Source organism: Python bivittatus, unplaced genomic scaffold (genome assembly GCF_059951505.1).
Source record: "Python bivittatus isolate LINGU-HERP-01145 unplaced genomic scaffold, Pbiv_v1 ctg000350_np1212, whole genome shotgun sequence".
NCBI lineage: Eukaryota > Metazoa > Chordata > Lepidosauria > Squamata > Pythonidae > Python > Python bivittatus.
The window spans coordinates 10,845,371-10,861,472 of record NW_028277074.1 but is presented as its reverse complement, the minus strand read 5'-3'; the positions used below and the strand labels follow the sequence as shown (position 1 = coordinate 10,861,472).

Genomic DNA, 16,102 nt, shown 5'->3' with positions numbered 1-16,102 from the left:
CAAAGAAGCACAAAGCAACGGGCAATGTTGAGGACTGTAGGTGCAGTGGTTTGCCAAGGAAACTTAATGCAGCAGATGGAAGACACATCATGCTTACTTCCCTTTGACATCAGAAGATGTTGTCCAGCAGTGCCATCAGCACAGAACTAGTGGAAACCAGTGGGACCCAGGTACACCCATCTACTGTCTGGAGAAGTCTACCCAGAAGTGGTCTTCATGGACCAAAAAGCCATACCTCCCATGTGGAACAAAGCTAAGTGACTCAACTATGCACAAAAACATAGGAATTGGGGTGCAGAAAAATGGCAGCAGGTGCTCTGGACTGATGAGTGAAAATTTGAAAGATCTGGCTGTAGCAGGAGGCAGTTTATTTGCCAAAGGGCTGGAGAGTGGTACAATGAGTGTGTGCAGGCAACAGTGAAGCATGGTGGAGGTTCCTTGCAGGTTTGGGGCTGCATTTCTGCAAATGGAGTTGGAGATTTGGTCAGGATCAATGGAGTCCTCAATGCTGAGAAATACAGGCAGATACTTATCCATCATGCCATACCATCAGGGAGGTGTGTGATTGGCCCCAAATTTATTCTGCAGCAGGGCAATGATCCCAAACATACAGTCAATGTAATTAAGAACTATCTTCAGCGTAAAGAAGAACAAGGAATCCTGGAAGTGATGGTTTGGCCCTCACAGAGCCCTGATCTCAACATCATCGAGTCTGTCTGGGATTACACAAAGAGACAGAAGGATTTGAGGAAGCCTACATCCACAGGAGATTTGTGGTTAGTTCTCCAAGATGTTTGGAACAACCTACCTGCTGAGTTCCTTCAAAACCTGTGTGCAAGTGTACCTAGAAGAATTGATGCTGTTTTGAAGGTAAAGGGTGGTCATACTAAATATTGATTTGATCTGGGTTTTTCTTCTGTTTGCTCACTTTGCATTTTGAAAATTGATTAACATAAACAATTACAATATATATTTTTGAAAGCATTCTTACTTTACAGCATTTTTTCACACCTGCCTAAAACGTTCGCACAGTACTGTACATTATTGTCAGTGAAGATAAAAAGTATATTCAATATAGGTTCTAATCCCTTCTTCCCATGCCAGTGTCAATTTCACCATGATCTTTATAAATATCTGAAACATCAAAGAGTATCCAGTGCTAATATAGTTGTACAATATTGTTAAAAGTTGAATGTTACTTCCATAAAAACAGGGGTATTCATTTAATTCTATTTTCTAGTGATCACATAATTTGGCATGCTGGCTGCCTACATTTTCTTTTTAAAAGTTATTTGTTAAGATTCAGAACAAAGCTTGATGAAGTTTAGTAATATTCAGAGATTTCTAAATTTGATTTACTTTACTATAGTTTTACAATTCTTTAAAATTATATATAGACATAGATATATAGATATGAAACATACTTCTACTGATGAAAACACAGAATAAAATTGAAAACATTATTCTTTAAGACTTTCAGTTAAAATTTCTATCTTTAATCCTACCTGCTGATGGTTTAAATGCCTTTTATCTATTGTTATCTTTTTTATAGGGCTAAGACTCTAGAGAAATCTTTGAAGATATGTGATATATTGTTAATGAATTATACACAAGACTGTCTTAAAACCTCTGAATAGTTTTGTTTCTAGAGATGAATTTGAGCCAACATATACTTAGGCTATACAGTGGTACCTTGGGTCACAAACGCTTCTGTTCATGACCAATTCAGGTCACGAACAGCACCGCTCGCAAAATTTTGCTTCCGTCCGCGAACTCCGCATCGGGTGACGAACAGGATCCACGGCCATTTTCCCTGCCGTGACACTTGGTCATGGCTTCCTGTAGGGAGGGGGACTCTCCCTCCAAGCAATAACCGCCTCCCCACCCGCCTTCCTGTCCTCCACGCCAGAAGTCGCCTCGAGCAAGGTTAGCATCCTCTCTCTTCGTACTGCACTGTACTGTATTTTGTTTCATATTTTTGTGGTTTAAAAAAAAAAAATACATATGGTTCAGAACGGATTAACCGTAATTACATTGAACCTTATGGGAAAATTTGATTCGGGTCGCGACCAATTCGGGTCGCAATCAGAGTCGCGGAACGAATTAAGTTTGTGACCCGAGGTACCACTATACATGTCAAGATACTAGACAGGCCAGCTGACATTATAAAAATATGTTCAAGTTCAGGAAAAATTTATTACAAAATATGAAGTTGAAACATACAAGCAATTGCTGCAAAATAGGGATCAGAAAGTTTTCTTTAACAACAGTTGTAACTAATTAGTTCAATATAATCAAAATGCCAACATAATTCACAACTAACATTTAATATTTTTTTGAAGTTGTTAAATCCATAGATTTTGAAACCTAAAGAAATTCTGTTTCATAATAAATATATAACTTACTCTGAACTCAATATTTAATCCATTTCATTGCAAACAGTTGAAATACAATAATAAAGCAAAGTAAACTATGTAGTAATAAAAACCACATGTAGTAATAAAAACGAAATCAAGAAAGCAGGAATGGAAGGATATTATTTGGGAAATTACTTCTAAGTTTTGACTGAGTGCAAAACCTCACTCTGTTTTGGAGTGGCATGGGGCTCAACACTCCCTCCAATCCTTTACATTTACATGAAGCCACTGGGCAAAGGAACACATCAGTGTGAGAAACTGTGGGCAGGTTGGGAGACTAATAGAAGGAATGTTAAATATAAGCAACCAAGTGATGAGAAGGGAGTTTATTTGTAGTTTGTCTCATAAAGGACAAGTAATCCAAGAGACAAGAAACCTGGGAAAAAAACTGTTCAAAACTGACTGGATACTCCAAATAATGATAGATGATATACTTTCCTAGGTTAGGCCTGAAATTGCCTTGGCTGATCTTTTCCAGGGATGAAAATAAGGCTCTGTTGGTGCAACTGGAGTTTTTGGCAATTGACTATGCTATGCATCTGGTGAGACTGTAAGATGTGCAGAGTACAACTTCGTAATCATTCCATCCCTATTTTGATGGATCTCTCCGTAAAACAATGCTGGAATTTCTGGTCAACACTTTGGTGTTTATATTATGGGGATAATCAGAATTACATCCCCATAAAACTGCTAAGGGAGGTTAGCAGAAGACTTAAATACAGCACCATCAGTATGCTGACAGTATATGGTCTGAAAGAAACAAAGAAATTTTCTTACTTCACTTATAAAACAAAAATCAAATACACAGGTATATTATGGGGCTAATAATGGTACAGTGAGAAAGACCACGGAATAAAGTTGATTACAAACTGGATATGAGCCAGCAGTGAAATATAGCTGACAAAAAAAAAAAAAAAAAATCAGTTTTAGGCTGGAGGAATAGAAGTATACTTTCCAAATCATGAAAGTAATTGTTCCAGAAAAGGTTCAGAAAAGAAGAACAAGAATGACCAAGGACTAAAAATGTATTCCTATGAGAAGATATTCAGGAACTGTGTATGCTTAACTTGACAAAAGACAACCAAGGAAAGATATGATAGCTCTCTTCAAATTCTTTAAGGATGTCAAAAGAAAACATAAAAATATATTCTGTCCCATTCCAGAGTGCAAGACTTGGAATAATGGGCTTAAATTAGAGGCTGTACTGAATATTAAAATGTTAGGGGAAAAAAGCTTCTTAACAGTAAGAATAGTACAACAGTTATCAGAAAGATTGTAGGCTCTTCTTAATTATATGTGCTCAAGCAGAGATCAGACAATCCTCGGTTTAGGATGTTTCAATTTGGATCCCTGTACTGAACTGCGGGTTGGATTTGGTGGTATTCATTCATTCATTCATTCATTCATTATCAACCAACCAGATTTATAACCACCACCATGGCACAGATCCTTGGTGGTTTACACTAACAAAGAACAAAAACACAAGCAAGACAATTAATAGCAAATCATAATTAATAGCAAATCATGCCCGTGACCATAATTCTGTAAATAAATAAAACCATTAATACTAATAAAATAAGAATAAAATCAATTATTCTTGGATATCCAATCACTTGCCTTAGGCTCTATGGAATAGCTTAAGCTTTTAAGAATAAAACTGTATGATTCTCAGATTCTTTGATTAATACATAGATTTGCCTGTTGGTACATATTTATATATATAGCTAGTCCTCAATGACGGTAACTGGGATCCAAATTTATGTCACTAAGTGATGTGGTCGTAAACTGTGACATCACATGACTGCGCTGGTTAGTGATAACAGTCCCAGCTGTACCCAGTTACTTTCATTAAGTGAGGACTGCACAGGTCCTTAAGTAAAGACCTCACATGATTGTGACTTCTAACTTCTTGCCAGTTTCCCCACTGACTTTGCTTGTAGGAAGCCAGCAGGGAAGGTTGCTATCACAATCATGTGACTCCGGGATACTGCAATGGTCAGAACTTCATGGACTGATTGTAAGTACTAGTTCAGTGCTGTCGCAAGTTCAAACCATCACAGAATAAGTGGTCGTTAAACAAGGATCACCTACCAGTTTGGTGTAGTGGGTAAGGCACCAGGCTAGTAACCAGAAGACCGTGAGTTTCTAATCCTGCCTTAGGCAGGAAGCCAGCTGGGTGACCTTGAGCCAGTCACTCTCTCTCAGACCTAGGAAGGAAGTAAGGGCAAACCACTTCTCTGAAGGATCAAGTTTTTAGCTTGGGGAATTGTTTCTTGATTCTTCTTTACTCTTACAGACATGTGACTCTTCTGTGACATAACATATATTTTACCAACTCAGACTAAAGTGCTGGAACTAAATTTGATTTAGATAGAGATAGTTTTATTAAACAATCCATAGCCTGATAACTCTTGTTTACGGTATTGCAATTCATTATATGATCTGTTCTTGAAGAATGACTGGAAATATCTTTGCTACAAGATATGTCACCAAGAATACTACCAGGAATTGGCCATTATGATCATATTAGGCAAAGATGTCAATATCTCTATTAACTCTAATTCATTTGCAAGAACAGTGCTGCAGATGTTCTTCTATACTGATGTGTTGTATATCGTTGCCCAGAAGCAGAAGTTTTCAGTGAAGATCTCTCCATTTCAGAAATACTTCCCAAATGAGGCACAACTTATGTCTCTTTTGTTGTCTTTATGCCAACAATACATTCTTATCCCCTTAAACTGTAGTAGATTAAGGGACATGCAGGCTAGTTGGTGATCATAGGTGTTTATAGCTCTATAAAGCTAAAGTCATGTCCAATCAGAAGCATAAGGGTAGAAAGTAAGTAGAAATTTCTTTTTCCCCATTGTAGACTGTGCATCCTCAGAACAGCTAGGGTATAGGAGGAGATTTTCTGACTCTGTCTAGGACTCAAGCCCTCTGGAAAAAAAAAGCTCTGAGAGAACTGGAACCAGCAGACTTCAAGATGGCTATCCTTGAACAGAGAAACAAAAAAGGCCAGTTTCACAGCAGAATAACTAAGACAAGACACCGTTAGCGTAACATTATTATCATGGATTAAAAAGTGACCAAAGACTGTTATTACCCTACTTGTATGAATAAGCTAATCCATGTACAATGCTGTGTCACACCAACAACTGTTTTCATTCTTAGGCACTTAGCAGGTAATTCACCTTGTACTCATTTTACCATTTACACCCATTTCTCCTAACATAGATATGGAAATATAATATTTTCTCATACTTTCCATGAATTAGACATTGATTCATTTATACTTATGAATTTCTCAGTGTTTGCCATAAACATCTTCTTCCACATGTATTATAATAAAAGTAATACACATTTTTACAGATACATAATTTACCACATGATACAGCCAACTGACTTCAATTTTATGTAAAAAAAAACAACCAAGCTTAATGATTGACTTTTTTCTTTGATATAATATGTGCTATTAACTGAAGTGATGGACAGAAAGTTAGTAGATCATTTCAAATCCTCCATTTGTTCTTTTTATGATGTATTTTGAAAAAAAATAAGAAAAACATTAAATAAATCATGTGAAAGGTAGAAAAATAAAGTATAATGAAATATAGGTGGATAAACAAGAATTCTGAGGTATCATAAAATTAATATATTCCAGTATATCATTAAAAACATATGATATTGTGAAATATTTCCTATCAGTTTTCTAATCAATGCCCAAATGTCCCTGTTGAACTTTAAGCTGAAAGTACTAGGTGAATACAGTACAAAAGAAAACAAAACCAAAACTCAGAATAAACAATACATTAAATCAATATTGCAAGTCATACATAAAATGTAAAATCTCTACATAAGAAAACCCTAATTTTGGATGTTGTACAATTCCAGGCATAAAACTGTAATGCATTTGTTCTTTAGTGTGTTAAATCTTTGGACTTTAGCTGCAAATCAAACATCCCAAATAAAAAATGGATAAAGTTGTAATGTTACTTTGTTGTCAGTTTTTACCAGTAATTGTTCGATCTCATTTCCACATCAGATTGATTTTAATTTAAAGGCCACTGAAAAATGTCACTTTGGCTCTGAAAGGCTAATATTTTTAGTCAAAAACTGGAAAAAAAAATTGGAAATGCAAAACTGTGTTAACTTTGCATTATATGATCATGGAATCAATGTACCTTCCACCCCCATTGTTAATAAAAAATATTAAGTATTTATTTTAAGGAGTCCTGAAAGACAAGTGATATAAAAATAAATATTACTCAATATAAAATAATTGTAACATTTGAATCTGAAGTAAAACTATAGCCAAGTTGCATTTTGGTAATAAAACTGGAATTCAATAATAGGAACATTTGTGATCCAATAAGAGATCCATGTAAGCTTTATCAATAACGTAAGCTATCCCTTCCAGGAAATTGCTTCTGTTCGATGAAAGGATTTAATCGTTACAAGTCCCTGAGAGCAATGCTATAAGGAGCACGAGCCTCTGTAGGATTACCCTTAGTGATAAGGTCAAAAGAGAAGAGGTAAAACTAAGGGTAATCCTCAACAGGGGTGAAACAGGTCTCTGCAGGCGTGAAGGGAGCCAATGCGCTAGGACATGGAACTCCAAAATCAAACCCAGAGAAAGGGAATGGCAAACCACTTCTGTGTTATTGCACATGAGCATGGCTAAAGTAGTCATGCAACTTTGGTTCCATATATTGAGACTCTCCAGGTCAGAAGGCATTTCTCTGGTTACTGGGAAAGAATGTCCCACTTTCATAAGTAGACAGAAGTGATAGCATGGCACCAACAAAAATAGAAGCAACTCTGATGACAGATAGTGCCAACACTGAAAGAGAAGCTCCTTATTTTACAAAAAAACATATACAACTGAACATGGAATGTAAGAAGAATACCACCCCCCAAAAAAGAACACTTAAAATTGTGAAAGCATTAATAAACCATACTAAATGAGAGGTTTTAGGAAAAAAATGAAGCTAGGTGGGCCAAAATTAACCTCTTTAAATCATATTATTACATTATACAGTGGTACCTCGGGATACGAATGCCTCTACTAACGAACTTTTTGGGTTACGACCAGCTCCGGCCGCAAAAGTTTACCTCGATGTGCGAACTCCGCCTTGGGATACGGCCATTTTTCCGCCCTGACACGTGGCCCGCGGCCATTTTCCCGCCCCTGACACATGGTCCGTGGCCGTTTTCCCGCCGCGCCGCGTGGCGCCCACCTGTTTTCCTGCCGCGCCGTGCCCGGCCATTTTCCCACCGCGCCTGGCCGTTTTCCTGCTGCGCCGGGCCGTTTTCCTGACGCGCCACACCCGGACATTTTCCCGCCGCACCACACCGCACCCAGCCATTTTCCCACCACGCCGCGCCCAGCCGTTTTCCCACTGCGCCATGCCACGCTGCACCCGGCCGTTTTCCCGCCGCGCCATGCGGCGCCCGGCCATTTTCCCACCCCTGACACATGGTCCGCGGATGCCAGAATGGATTAACGGTAATTACATTGAACCTTATGGGAAAATTTGCTTCGGGGTGCAACCAAATTCGGAGGGCGGAACGGATTAACCAGATTTACATTGAACCCTATGGGGAAATTTGTGTCAGGTTACGAACAACTCGGGATACGCCCAGAGTCACGGAACAGATTAAGTTTGTATCCCGAGGTACCACTGTATATAATTCAGGACATGAGACCACATGAAGGAAGGGAATGGGCATGACATTGTTTTATAGTCCCACTTATAATGCACTAAATGGCAGGATCACATCTACTAGAAATAGTGAATATTAATGAGAAATTCTATGGCAAATCAAATAGATGCAAATGCAACTTACAAAGAATATATTGTTAATTGATGATTGAAATGGCAAACCTGGAGAAACAGAACAATCTAGAATTACAGGAAAAGTTAGATTGCTAAAGCAATAATGAAGTACAAAGAAAAGACACATTGTAAAAAACTAAAGTGAAAAAAAAAGTATTTGCAAAATTTCAGACATGAAAAGATTCAAGTGACTTCCAGAACAAACTGGCAGAAGACAAGAGCCTTAGGCTATGAAAAGGAATGCACGTTTTCAGTGCCAAGCAAGAAGGAACAAGAAATATATTTTAATAAAGAATGTGAGAAATACAGGAAAATAACAGGAAAAGAAAAATGAAATATGTTTTTAAGAACATCAGAGAAATTACAGTAGAATTTATTTGAGTTCTCAAGAACAATCACGAAAGAGCTTTAACAGAGGCAAATGAGGTTAAAGGAACATCAAAAGACAATATTGAATCCGGTTATAAACTGGATTTTAGAATTAAAAAGAAAACAATTGCAAAGAGAAGCTGGTTCCTCTGGCAATCATATGAAGCAGCTACACCTATGGTCTGAATGATTCTGAACCCAGTAAACCACTCACTTCATTGACAGAACAGAGGGGCTTGGTGTACTTCCTCGCCAGTCAAGAACATTGAGTTTCAATTGGTTTCCACCTGGTGATGACCTTCCATAAGTGGCCAGCAAACCTCTGTGTACCTAAAGCTTGAAATCTGTGCATTGTTTTTCTGAACCAGGACCAGTCTATCATCAGTCTATCATCTATCTATCATCAAATAGAACCTGATTATATTATTGTTCAGTCACTTGGACTTAGATTTGGATGCTCTGTAGAGTCCAAGAACAAACTTCTTGTTGTAAAGTATGCTGAAAGGTACATGCAATTGCACACACACAGCCTCATGCTGCCTTCTGTTGTTTGTAAAACCTGTGCAACATTCAATAAACTCCTGAACCCTTTTCTCTGTGTGTACCTCCCTCCCTCCCTCCTTTGCCTCAGTTGCCAAAAGCGATTTAAAGTTTTTATTAAAGCTGCAGAAGAGGCAGATACAGCACTAACAGCTAAATGTCAGCTAATATGGTATGTGTGATACAGAATGAAAAAAAAGTTTCTTTATATATTGATATTTAAGATGGGAGACAAAATAAACAAATTACTAAAACTCTCCAGTAATTCACACAAGTTCTCCTTAAAATAAGCAAATAACAGATTCATATACAGTCAAGTATATTTTTCACTTTTTCAACATATTTCAACATACAGATTTATTTGAACTTCATTTCAACAATATTGATAGATGAAGGGGATATAACAAATATTATACACCATTTACATCTGCTAGTCCGCTGTGCTATTGAAATAATCATAAATGCAAATTTCCTATGTGGAAAAAGGAATCATTACCTCAAATACCTAAATTAGAATCAGATGCACCAGATCAGATGCAAATGATTAGAACATCACTAGAAAAAATCTAGGAGGAACCTGTCTTATTTAAAACTCAGACATTTAGCTTAATTGGCTCTTTGTTGTTGAAGTGTGTGCTATCACTGTGCCTAGATCAAAAGAGCTCTCAGAAGCCTTGGGAAGGCCTCGCATGGCCAACAGCTGCCTCGCAAAGGGCCAGACTGGGCATGTCTTAGCAGCAGAAGAAGGAAGAAGACTGTAAAGGTCAGCTGGGGGTGGCAGGGAATGATAAGTGTTGCAGAGTGCAGGGAGGCAGGGGAGGCAGAGTACAGGGCAATGAAAAGGGCAGAGATGGGAGCAGACAGGATGTGGGAGGCTGAAGTGAACCCTGCAATCATAAATACAGGCAGGCTGCCAAGTGCCCAAATTTTGATCATGTGGCCACGGGGGTGCTACAACTACCATAATTTGAGGACCAGTCATAAATACCAAGTGCTGCTGTAACTTCAAATGGTTGTTAAATGAGGACCACCTCCATATTAGGATTTATTTATTTTTTTTGCTACAGACACATATATGCAGATTATACTGGTATTATTTTAATCTATGTTTAATTCAGTAATAAACTGAAAATGTTTAAGCATACATGTTTTTGTGCTGAACAGAAATTATTAATGAACCTGTCTTCTTGAAGTAATAAACCAACAGAGGCTGCCATTCTGCCAATACTTTTTTTAATAACACAGTTTTGAGAATGAGCTACATTACTTATTTCAAATACTGTAATCAACCAGGTTTTGCTATTAATCATAATAAAATTACCTACAAAGTACTTTAATGCCTTAACAAATGAATTATCTTTACAAGCAGTTTGTATTCACAATTTAAAACTCATACAAGTTTTATATAAGCCTTGATTTTGCAACCTATGCCAACTTTTTTAACTTTCAGAAATACCCAGGCAGCAATGTTTTAGATATACTTTTGTTACTAAAATATTTCTATCAGAAGAATATGCTCAGTACGCATATGAAACCTAACAAGTTAGGTGGTTGATTTATATTTTATAGATTCTGAATGTTCTTTTTCTAAAGAATCAAACCTACAGATTGGAATGCCAAAAAAAAAAAAAAAATCAATTCTGTCCCAGGAATATTAAACAACATAGATGTTATATCACTCTATTGAAACTATGGCTGCTGCAAATTCACCACAGTTAATTCATTTTGACTACCTTCCTATTGCATTACTGCCATCTTTTGTGTTTGAAGTAACTGTGAAGATTTCTAAGAAAAATGAATTAGTCCAAAGTTTGATGTTAACCCTCAACATCCATAAGGTTATTGTCTATTCTAAATCAATTCCACTGGCTGCCAATATAGATTTGTTCATAAATTCAAGAACTTGGGAAATCTAAATACATTCTAAATCAAAGTCCAGTAGAACCATATTGCTCCATATCTATTAGCCCAAATACTTTAATTACCATATATACTCTTCTATATATTCCTGAAATTAGTTTCATAGTGTTACAAATCATAGAGATAGTAATTTAAAATATGACTGGCAAACCCATTCATCCAGGGTTCCCTAATAAAAGATGATTGTGATAGCTGCCACCAGTCAGGCTGAAGCTCTAGACACCTCCTAGTCTGTCCACTGGGAGAGTTCTTAGCCTTTCTACCCAGGAGTTCTTTTTTCAATCCAACTCTAGGAAAACAGAAATGAAAGTACTTCGGATATTCATACCCCAAAGCTTAAAAACATATTATGTAACACCAGTTAGGCTAATTCTGAAACGCATAGGATAGATAAGGGAAGGTAACAAAGTCACAGATACTGAATTCCAAATGAAACCAGTACGATCACTAATTACTTATTACCTCCTCAAAAAGCTTGCAGGTTTCAGCTCATGTTCAATTGTACAGATGATAATTGGAGAGAAATCCCCTTCTCCTGAGCACTTTAACTCAGTTTATAAAATGCCTGGAAGAACAACAGCTGCTTTGCCCAGTCAAGGATAGAGTGGCAATCTGGTCTAGCCAGTATATCAGAAATTATCTATGGAGTAAATCCACCCACCTGATGATCCTTGACAGAATTATAAAGGCACATTCTGATTTTCAACAGTTAGGTCTTTGCATAATAGGATTACATGGGAGAAGCCCTTTGGGGAAACAAACATTGCGTTAAATATATTTAGGCATAGGGTTAATTTATTGGTTGCTTTTAGAGCAATGTTTTTCAAACTTGGCAACTTTTAAGATATGCTGGCTGGAAAATTCTGGGAGTTGAAGGCCACACATCTTAAAGTTGCCAAGTTTGAAAAACACTGTTTTAGATACACTGCTGTGCAATACTGAAGACTAGAGTGTTGTCCTATATAGTTACTGGAGAAAGACTTCCTTGATTATATCACTAGGACTGTATCATAGTGCTTGGGGCATAATATACACAGAAAGGATCAGTCTTTTTTCACCTAGACTTATGTTTGGGGCTGAAGGTGGCATGCCACCAATAAATGCAACCATTCATTCTTCCGCAGACAACTTTAACTGGGGCATCTTCCTCAAACCCAATAGATATCAAGGTGAACAATTCTCATTTTGTCCCAAAGGATTATTCTTTCACTGTGACTGAGATGTCATGTAAATTACATAAGGAAAGAAAACCTAAGCCTGCTTGCCAATGACTGATCCATATAGGTCACAGACAGCATCCTATCTTCCTAAACAATGATATATAACTTCTGGTCTATTTTGGTCAATCCATTTCTAAGTGATGTACTGCATATTTATTAACATGTGTGGATTAAAGAAACAATATAACTATCTCATCTGCATTTTTTCTTTAAAACAACTGACTTGAATCAATAGAACTTCCTGTTTAATTACACTCTAGAGACTTCAGTTATGGAATGTGGCATTAACTACAGTCATCACAATAAACCCTCTGTACCTTAAAGAAAGGCAAGACCTTGCATCTTATGACATGTGCACTGGATTGACATCCTAACCAATTGACCATTTAACTGACCTTTGACTGGCCTTGAATAACCTTCTATTCTTTCCTGGTCAAAGCCTCTAGCCATTCCATTCTCTGTTATGTCTGTGTGGAGTTTCCTTAGTGTCCAATTAGTAATTTATGGAATTTTCATTTATCTTTTTTTTAATTATTTGACCAATTTGAACTGTATTTTATAATGACTGAAATAATTTTTTCTCAGCAGTTATTTTCATATGTGAAATATTATTCTTCAGTATCGACTAAAACAGCTATTCCACTATTATTCCCTATGTCATAATAACAGAATCAGGTTCTGTCCTAGTTCATTAAATTATAGCCTCAGAAGCTCAATAAATAATAATATAATTTATTAAATGTATATGCTGCCCAAATCCCAGCAACTTCACTGCTTTATAAACATTATAAAGGAGAAAAACATAGTAAAATTGATCTCAGTTGATAATTAATAATAAACTTAATCCAAGCTCTTAAAAATGAATTGTTTTGCTGACATTCTTAGGGTATGACAAATTCAGAATGTTCTAAAATACTGTTAATCTATACCTGTATCTACCAAAAATTTAAAAAAGGAACACAATGGTTTCATTTAAACAAAGGAATTCAATAGACTTAAAATACTATTTTTTTCCCCTATGAAATGGGTCAAACCTACATGTAAAATTATTCATGGGACCTCATTTTTAACTAATTGCTGTGGTTTTACAAATTGAACAAAAGCATTTCTGTACGATTGTGAACAAAGGACTAATTGTCCCACATTGCTTTTATAGAAATTTTCCAAATTAAAACATGTGGTTGCTTCAGACATATCTAATCATTATTGCTTTCAGTTACTGAAACTCAAAAGGGAACTTTTGAAGTAACAGAATTCATTAAACATTAAGTTCAAAAGGGAAATGCAGTATTAACTAAAACACCTATTTGTATTTTTGTTGACTATTTTTTGTTTCATAAGTTTAGCTTCTATATGTATCTCTACATCAGAATTTTCCAACATTTTGATCATTTACTTTTATTTGACAGCTTTTGTTTTACCCTTTGACTAAATATATAAATTATATTCCTTACTTATTTTGTGTGGGATAAAACATTTTGTTTCATTAGTATTAAATAAAAATGAACATACTAATAAACCCAAACTAATAAATGCAGTCATTGAATTAATAGAGTAAAATTATTTACTTCAGTAAAATAAGAGTTATCAAATTTGTAATGGCAGAACAAGTCACATAACTAAAAATAACATTAGAGGATGTTAATATAAACATGTACCTTCCAAGTCAGTAATAACTTTGCTTGTCATCTATCCCAGCTCTTGAAAGCAAATGTTTTTACTTCTAAGAACGCTGAGGCAAATACTACAGCCAAGAAGGAATCTGATTGTAACTTCTGAATTCATGGCTCATAAAACTTTTACAAAGTCTCACTTGGTACCACATGTACAGTACCAATGGCTTTTATCCATTAAACTTCTGCAGACTTCAGTAGACCTTAATAATATTTAAATACAACAGATTGTCATCTCTCTTAATTTCAATCTTCCCTTTCTGCTCACAAGTTTTAACGGGATATGAACTGCCTTTATTCTCTTCTTCTGCACTTTCTCTATTTGTCAAGGAAGACTTTTTCCCTAAAATTGTTTCCATTTTTTTCACTAAAAAGAAAAAGCTAATTCTCAGCCTAAACACTTCCATATTAGCAGTATCAAACTCTCACTTGTTTCCCATTTATCAAAAATCTACATTTTCTTTTTTTTACTTTTCTCCTGTTTGTAGTTGAAATTTAAATTATGAATTGAATGTTGTCTGAAACTGTGCAAGTTGTGAATAGTGCCTTAAAGATGAAAATACTGAATTACAGAACCTCATTTTATTAATTTATCTAATTTAGATGACTTTTCCAGATTAAAGTTTCAGTTGGCAGAAACACAGAATAAAATTTTATGTAAGTGAGCTTCATACCTATAACTAGGGAAGCTCTTATAAGCATTTTTTTTCTAATAAAGGTAACTTGTAAATCAAAATAATAGTTTAAAAATAGAACAGTTAAAACAAACAGCAGTAGCTTAAGAATTGAATATAAAAAGCAAACAGTAATAAAACAGTAATAATATTAGTAACAATAATTGTCAAAAGTAACAAAAGGCATATAGAGCTTTAAAAGCCACTGTGGACCCAACTACTAAGACTCAGCATATTCTATAATAATGCTATGGCACAGAATTTTGCAACTTTCATACAGATTTCCATGAACTGATTGTTTAGTAGGAAAAAACAATTTTTTTTTATCAGAGCTAGACTAAACATTTACTAATAACCAGGGAGATTAACACCAGGCTCCAGATGTAATACAGGATGCATCTCAGAAGAACATGATTGACTCATCCTCTGGGACTAAACATATACAAAAATATTCTTGATAAAAGAGATAATAAGCACAAATAATGTAGAATTGGAATTACAAAAAAACAAAAAGTCATAAAGTTTTTAAATGAACCATAATCATGGATAAGAAGAGAACCTCGCATTTACTGTAGAGAGTAAGGAAGATGACCTTGAGGGGGTATGCAGGACACACTGCCTACTCAAGAAGGGCTGAAGTATTTTTAAACTCCAGAATGAGATAACTTTCAGAATCACTTTGGCAGATGCTCTCTAATTCATTGAGTTATAAGAAGGAGGAAGTACAGCATAATCAAACTTGCAATATTCTGTTATTATAGCCAATATCAATAAAAGTAGTTTTAGCCTTCCTGTGGAGCTGATTTCCTGGTCTGGTTTACCTAGTGGGCAGGGAAGACAGTTTCTTGCATAATGAACTTTTATTATTTAAAATATCATCTCCTCCACTCCCATAAAACTTGTTAATTAATGGTAGGGGGGAATGGCCTGCTCATAGCTGTGCTAGTAAATGTGATTCACAATACAGTAGGCAGGAATCCAACTTACTTAGTTATGATGACTCAATAATGAAACTTACTCCATGGGGATGTTCAGTTGGCCATTGTGCAGCGTTATGATGATATGCCTCAGCCAAGCATTTGAAAGACAGGCAATCTACCTGATCCTGACTGATTTTTTAGTTCCTGTTATTTCGCTGCAACTGCTGCTGTTGCTTCTCCTTCTCTACTTAATTTTTTTTTGTTAATATCATATATTCATTTTAAGAACTATTGATGTTATTGTGATTTGTTTTTTCTAACCCAAATACTGTTCTTTTATTATTATGCACTTGTATTTAGCTCTGGGTGGAAAACTGGCACTCAAACAAACAAACAAACAAACAAACAGAATCCAGCTGATGAATTGGAGGCCTTATTAAGATGCATGTCCTTGCAATTATATTTATTAGGAAGGGAAGCCAAGGGCATGCCATCAATTTTAGCACAGAGCATCAAAGTCTCATAAAAATAA

General features: G+C 35.9%; 1 protein-coding gene and 1 pseudogene across 1 annotated transcript in view; both read right to left on the bottom strand.

The window, feature by feature from the left end:
• The window catches only part of LOC148215118 (cilia- and flagella-associated protein 184-like), a 78,689-nt pseudogene extending 70,864 nt beyond the window's left edge, over window positions 1–7,825 (bottom strand).
• ROBO1 (roundabout guidance receptor 1) overlaps window positions 1–16,102 on the bottom strand; it is a 245,797-nt gene that overhangs the window by 178,764 nt on the left and 50,931 nt on the right. The gene's annotated exons all lie outside the window — the stretch shown is intronic.